This window comes from Balearica regulorum, chromosome 2, assembly GCF_011004875.1.
Source record: "Balearica regulorum gibbericeps isolate bBalReg1 chromosome 2, bBalReg1.pri, whole genome shotgun sequence".
Lineage (NCBI taxonomy): Eukaryota > Metazoa > Chordata > Aves > Gruiformes > Gruidae > Balearica > Balearica regulorum.
In genome coordinates this window covers 63,761,827-63,768,814 of record NC_046185.1, presented here as the reverse complement: position 1 = coordinate 63,768,814, position 6,988 = coordinate 63,761,827, and the positions used below count along the sequence as shown (strand labels likewise).

The 6,988-nt window shown below is 37.3% G+C and overlaps 1 long non-coding RNA gene across 1 annotated transcript; it reads left to right on the top strand.

Moving 5' to 3' along the window:
- Positions 1–400: 400 nt before the first annotated feature.
- LOC142600735 (uncharacterized) lies at positions 401–6,745 on the top strand. The gene is made up of 3 exons (XR_012834296.1): positions 401–483; positions 5,668–5,755; positions 6,698–6,745. It is a non-coding gene; the product is annotated as an uncharacterized LOC142600735 (long non-coding RNA).
- The last annotated feature ends 243 nt before the right edge of the window (positions 6,746–6,988 follow it).

The window sequence follows — 6,988 nt, the reverse complement described above, 5'->3', positions numbered from 1 at the left end:
TTGTGGAAGCTTTAATTTCAATACTTTTTAGCTACTCAGTAGGTTGGGATACTCAGATTTCAAGCAAGCTAGCTGGAGTTTTCCTTTAGATTCTGGTGCTTTTTCCCTCTAGGCCTTTGAGGGCTCATCTCAGCTGTTCTCCCTAGGTAAAAGACACATGGTAAAATAATAACAGAATTTCTAATGCACGGGCTTAATATGAAATTTCTTATTTGATTATCAGTCAAAAAGAAAAAAAATAGACTTTGGTTCTGATATCTATTTTTAGAGATGGGGACTTAGAAGTGTAAAAGTTTGCAATCTGATATTAAAACTTGTTTAACTAGAAATTCAAGCATGTGTTTTAAAGATTTGTGGTTTGTTTGTTGTTTTTTTTTTCTTCACATTACTACCAGCTGTTTGGGCAGAGAGGGTCAAACCAGTTGATGCGCCAAAGGAATTGGATGTTTTGATTCAGAAACTAAGAAACTGCATTAAAGACAGGTATGATCAGGCTAGAATTCTCCCATTTCTTTTACGGATTTAGCAACGTGGTACTCTGCTACTGCAACATGGATTCTAAAGCAGAGCTGGGTACTGCTTCACCTGGAGGAGGGGGTGTGTGTTTTCTCTGCGCACATCCTCCTGAAACACACCCCAAAGCTTAGACTTGGGGATTCAGAACGGTTTCTGGTCTTTCTGTGTGTGAAAGGAATAACTCTGTATTAAACCAAAAGTTTTGTCTGCTTGTTTAATGATGTTTTGAAGGTTTTGGGTTTATATTAATGTAAGAATTATGCCTTTCTTAAGTGGGGGATCTGCAAATAGATTTTAAGATTTTGTAAAATTTGGAGGAAAATATTAAAAGCTATAGCTTTGATACAATCCTCCTCCATTAAATTTCTATTACTTTTGAGCATCTAATATTGTTATGAAAGCACCTAGGACAAAAAATAATGTTATTTTCACTGTGAAATGGATCCAATTTTTCTTATCTCTTGTAATGTTTTGAGGGTTTGGAGGAAGGGCAAGGGTGGATATGTGCTGGGAACAAGTTTTAGGGGAAATTGCTAAAGATACCTGAAAACAAATTTTCAGTTAATAATAATGCATAGCTTTCTGTTGTACTTGGAAATGTGTTTTTCTTAAAATGAAATTACTGACAGTTATACCACCATCCTGGTGGGATAATTTCTCAGCGGGAAATAATAAAGACAGAGCAAAAAGTTCTTGCAAGGAGAGAGACTACAGGACAGGTTTCCTCAATCAGCGATAAAAGCTTCTGTTTTTTGGTGTTCCCTTGATTTGTAAGCGGGTAAAAAACTGATAAATATACCATATGGCAGAGTTCATGCAGAGGTAGTCCTGACGTCCCTCTTGGTAAAGCATAGTAGTTTTGGCTTTGGTTTTAAAGAAAGAGGAGAAAAACAATGTGATGGGGCTACAGTAAGTCTTTCCATTTTTGAGATCAAAATACAGTGTCAAATGTCAAACTGAATAGCAAAAAAGAACTGTTTTCTAGGTTAGTCTTTGTGCTCTATACAGGCTAATAATACTCACTGTATTTTAATGACTAATCTTGAATTGTGAAGGCAGAGAATAGCTGTCTTTTAAAGATCTGTTTAAGTAGATATAAAATAGATGCATGTATAATAGAACGTGTAAGCCAACAATAACTCAGTTGGATGAAATGCTGCATTATTATTTTTGAAAGTTTGTCACTGTAATTTCTAAGGTGAGACTGAAAGACATAAAAAGGTACGTGTTTCCCATGTTTCAATACCTTCAGAGTAATATACTGTAAATTGAGGCATGCGGAAGAACTCTTCCCATTTGAAAAAAGGAAGAGGTCTTAAAAGAGGTCTTAAAAAGGAAGAGCCTCAGCAAAACATGGTCATAAACTGCCAGATCTCTCTGCAGTAAAGAAGATACTGTCCAGTCGGTGATTTTCCATGCAGTACTGTCCAGGCAGTAATAAGTAGCTGGGAATGCAGCAATGTTTTATAATTAGACTGTGTTTAAGGACAGTGTATATGTTGCTGATCTGAATTAGTGTAAGCTATTGCAATACAAGCCAAAATGTTAATCTAAATATGTAATAGTTTATTTCATTTATTATTATTAGGGCAATTTGGGGTTTTGGCATGTTTGTTTTTTGTTTTTTTTTTCTTGCTTTCACCATAATTTGAAGGAATATAAAGAAGCTGCCTACTGATTTTTGTAGAGGATTTAGTTTAACTTTACTGGGTATAGGCATGTGGATACTTTTTTTTTTCTTTTTGTATTTGATTGGCAACAAGGATGTTATCTGAATGGAATTCATATTAAGTGTCACCTAGGAGATATATAAAAGGAGTTTTCATATACTGTCACTGTTTAGATATTTCAGGAGAAAAGCAGGAACCTTTTTGAGCTGTCAGCTATTAAAGGGAATAAAAGTGGCTATTTTCTATTAAAATCACGCACAGTATTTTGAGCAGCTATAATATTTAGGATTAGCCCTAGGGCGAGACTATAGATATGCAAAACCCCATTCTAACTTCCAGTTTATTCATTTACTAAGGCACTAGTTTAGAGTACACAAGCACATATTTGCAAGATTTATTAGCTCACTGAGAGAAATTTGCTACCATAATATCATAAAGGAATTTTTTCACCTTTTTAAACAGTCAGTTAAATGCAATGCATATTCCTCACCTCTGGTTTTAGGTCCTTTTCAATTTAAGGGTGAGGTTACATTTTAAACCAATTTAATCTTACCCTAATTTTACCTTGGTATATTTGATTAGGAGTTGCATATATATAATTGTTCAATCTGCGAGACGCACATTTTGGTGACATTTTTCAGTGACTTTTTCTGCACATAATGCAGCACAAAACACACTGCAAAATTTGCATATGCTTGGTACATTTCCAGTGCTGCCTTCTAATTCCACAATTCTCTTGAGCTTTAGCTCAAATACTAAGCAAATTTTGTAGAGTAAGGTAGTGATGCCTCTTAGTCATATTTCTTGCATTGTGTATGCTATGATACTTCATTACTTGTTTGTATTATAAATTATAATTTCTAATATAATTACATGTATTTCATCATGTACTACAATAATATGACATTGAACAGGCTAGAAATAGAATGCTAATACTAACTTAAGTAAAATTGTTGTACTTATAGTTCTCCTTTGTTAGAGATATTTGATTAAGTACAAAACAGGGTTGCAAAGTGAGTTTCATATACACAGATATTCCCATAACTGATATGGTACTAAACTTTTACTTGTCTGTCTGTTTTTAGCTGTGAATCTCAACATTTTCCTTACCTTTACTGCTTAGTTTCCTTCTGTGCCTTACGCTGTCTTTCTGCGATAATACTCATTACATTATATTGATGGTGCTGGTGAAAATTGATTTTACAATTATGATGCCTGAATGACAGACATTAAGTGCACAGATTTTGTCAATTAGAATTGCTTGGATTACTGACAAAATATTGCTTTCTACTGATAGATGTAGTGAAAGACATTGAAATTCAATATCAGTATTTGCAAGGAAGAAGCTTTACTGGTGACATTGAGACCTTTAAAAGTATGTTCATAACAGAGTGAAATGATTGTTCATGCTGTGAGTGGGAAATAAATGTGGAATGGCAATGATTTCTTGTTGTTAGATTTACCCTAGCTGTACTTAGGTACATAATATGCACGCAGGGTACATAGACTGAGGCTACAGTGCAAATCTGGGATTGAGAAGTCAATATCCTAAACCAGCTGTGGTGGGTTGACCTTGGCTTGTTGTCAGATGCCAACCCAACCTGTCTCTCACTCTCCCTCCTCAGCAGGACAGAGGGAGAAAATAAGATGGAAAAGTTCGTGGGTTGAGCTAAAGACAAGGATATCACTTACCAGGTACTGTCAAGGGCAAAACAGGCTTGACTTGGGGAACATTAATTTATTGACAATTAAAACAGAGCTGTACCAAATACAAATGAAAACACCACCTCCCCACCCCCTGCCCTTTTACCCAGGTTCAACTCTTTCATTCCAAACTTCTCTACCTCCCCCACCCTCCCCAAGAGGCATGGGGGGATGGAGCATAGGGCTTGGGGTCAGCCCGTAACAGCTCTTCTCTGCTGCTCCTCACACTGTTCCCCTGCTCCCAGATGGGATCCCTCCCAGGGAATACAGTCCTTCGTGAGCTGCTCCAGTGTGGGGTCCTTCCCACAGGCTGCAGTCCTTCAGGATGAATCTGTGTGATCTCACCACAGGCTGCAGGGCAGCCTCTGCTTGGGGGCCTGGAGTGCCTCCTCCTCTCCTTATTCACTGACCTTGGTGTCTGCAGGGCTGTTTCTCTCACATTTTCCCTCACTGCTCTCTCCCACAGCTCCTGTGCAGCATTTTGCCCTTTCTTCAATATGCTTTCCCACAGGTGCCACCACCTCATCTGCAGGGCTCAGCTGTGGCAGTCAGCCGTGCCCTGCGGTGGGTGGGTTGGAGCCGGCTGGAACCGGCTGTGTCCGGTTCAGGGCAGCCCTGGCCTCTCCTCACAGAGGCCCCTGCAGCCCCCGCTGCCAGCACCTAGGCACCTGCACCCGGTACGTTCCACCCCACACCTTTTTGAAGCAGGTATTTATGACTTTTCATTAAAATATAAATTAGTCACAAACTTCACTTGCATCAACAACAAAAATTCCCCACATCAAAGTAATGTCACCACAACACCGACAAATGTGGACAATATAGACATGCTCCTGTACTACTGGCTTTTGGCGGTGGGGGGCTGGAGAGAAAGCCCCGATGCTGTGCAAGCGCTGTTGGGCAATAGCCAAAACATTGGTGTGTTACCAATGCTGCTTTAGCCGCAAATGCAAAGCGCAGCACTATACAGGCTGCAATGAAAAATGTTAACTCCATCCCAGGCAGACCCAGTACAATATAATTCTTGTATCATCAGATAGATAAACTTGTGAATTCATGGTGTACCTTGCTTGTTGATCTCTGATTTAAGCTAATGGCTAAATAAGAAAGGCTATGAAAAAAGTAACAAATGGGGCCATGTAAAAGCACTGACAGGAGCAGCCATTCTATCTGTACTCTTTGATGTACTTTATGAAGCCGATAACTAAGTCAAATTTTATTTTCCCTGTAGTATTCCTGCTGCCTTGTTAGTGTGTTAATAATTTCTTATGTCTGAGCATAATGGCATGCTCTTTGGGAGTTGTGAATTTAAAGTATGGACATGTTGTAAGATTTTAATAGTTTTACATCAACAAATACCAAGCATTTGTCTACCAAGAGCAAAGTGCTTATAGCTGTAAATTAGTCTCCAGCTAGTGTTCAGAGAATCGTATTTGCTTCTTAGTCCAAGTCAAAGAGACAGTTGATAGGAGAGATATTTAGGTTTTATTCAGTGTTGGTACCTTACTCTTACTTTTCCACTTTCACATCATATGCCAGACAGAATGCAACAGAGCTCTGAAGAGTTTTGTGATACTCCAAAGAGTATTAGGGCTTGCTCTTGGGAACTATTCAATGTGTATGAAAAATCATTAATATTTTTGAGGTATTCATCAGAAAAATGAAAATATGATAGATGATCTGTAAATGATCTGTAAAACAGTATTTCTAGTACAAACAAACCTGGAATAATGCTTTATTTTGAAATGTGTTTAACTGGGCTGTTTGTTTTCTGCAGTCTTCACCATCCATCCCTTCATTGGAGAACTGCAAACCACATCTCTCTCTTGGCCAGTTTGGGATTTTTCCTTCACAATGAAATATCTGTAAGTTTTATATTCTCTTTAAGTCTTTGGAATCTCAAGGTTAAAGGGGGTTAAAAATATTGCAGGTAGAATAATCTACCTGATAGAAGTATTTTTTTTAGCCCATGTAATTTAAGAAATCACTGAAATCAAGTAGGTGGCCAAACAGAAAGGATTGTAATCACAAGTAGGTGATAGATCATGCTGAGATTAAAGCCAATAGAAGTTACCAGACATTTCCAGTCTTTTTATTGCAAGAATTTCATTTGCTTGGCAGCTTACTGTAAACAGTCACATAAAATAAAAAATACAACACTTATTTGAAGAGTAAATCAGAAATAGTTGTCCCATACAGAGAGGTAGTCAAAAACGGCTTTTGTATTCTGTAAGAAACCCTTAGAGCTATCAGACAACCTAAGTATTCATGGCATAAACAACTTGGCAGAGCAAAGGAAGAGTCAGGAGACTTTATGGCAACAAAGGTTTCAAAGGCTGTGGGTCACCTTTATTAACAGAGCTTCTGGAGCCGTTGTGTAGATTCCCTTCCTAAGAACTTTCAGCTTCAGAAGGTGTGAGACCTTGCACTGGGTGTCCCTTTCTTTCATGAACACTTCAGCTTTCTCCCCAGGTACTGGTGTTTCTGTACATGATTTAGGGAGATGGTAACTGTTGGCTGGCTCAAGTCTGACGTCCTTTATTATATTGTGTTAATACTTCTAATTGATCCAAGACTCATGTTCCTTATGCAGAAGAAAAAAAAATCTTTTCTCATCCTACAAATCAGATGAAAAATCAAATAAAATCACGCTTAATGAAGCCATGTATAAGAACAAATACATAAGACTTAATTTCTTTGCTACTTGTGATCAATAACCATGAGAGTATATTTTCCTCATAGGGGCTAGAACAGATCATGGGATTGGGATTAAAAAAAATCAAATTTTTAATTTTTCATATTAACAGTATTTATAGTTCTTTGTACTGGATGAATGACAAAAGCTAAGAGCCAGGTAAGACTGCTGCTATTACTATATAATTTTTTAGATATTGGTGAAATGTGATATGAAGATGGGAAATTAAAATCCTGATTATTTCTTGTGTGAGGGAAATCTCATTAACGCAATCATTTTCTTGATTTTTTTTTTTTTACTGAGAAAACATAGAATATTATATTTAGAAACATAATATCTATAGGAAAAGGATGTTAAGATGTTGAGATTAGGTATAGTTTTCAGTTTGTTTATCATCAAGGAC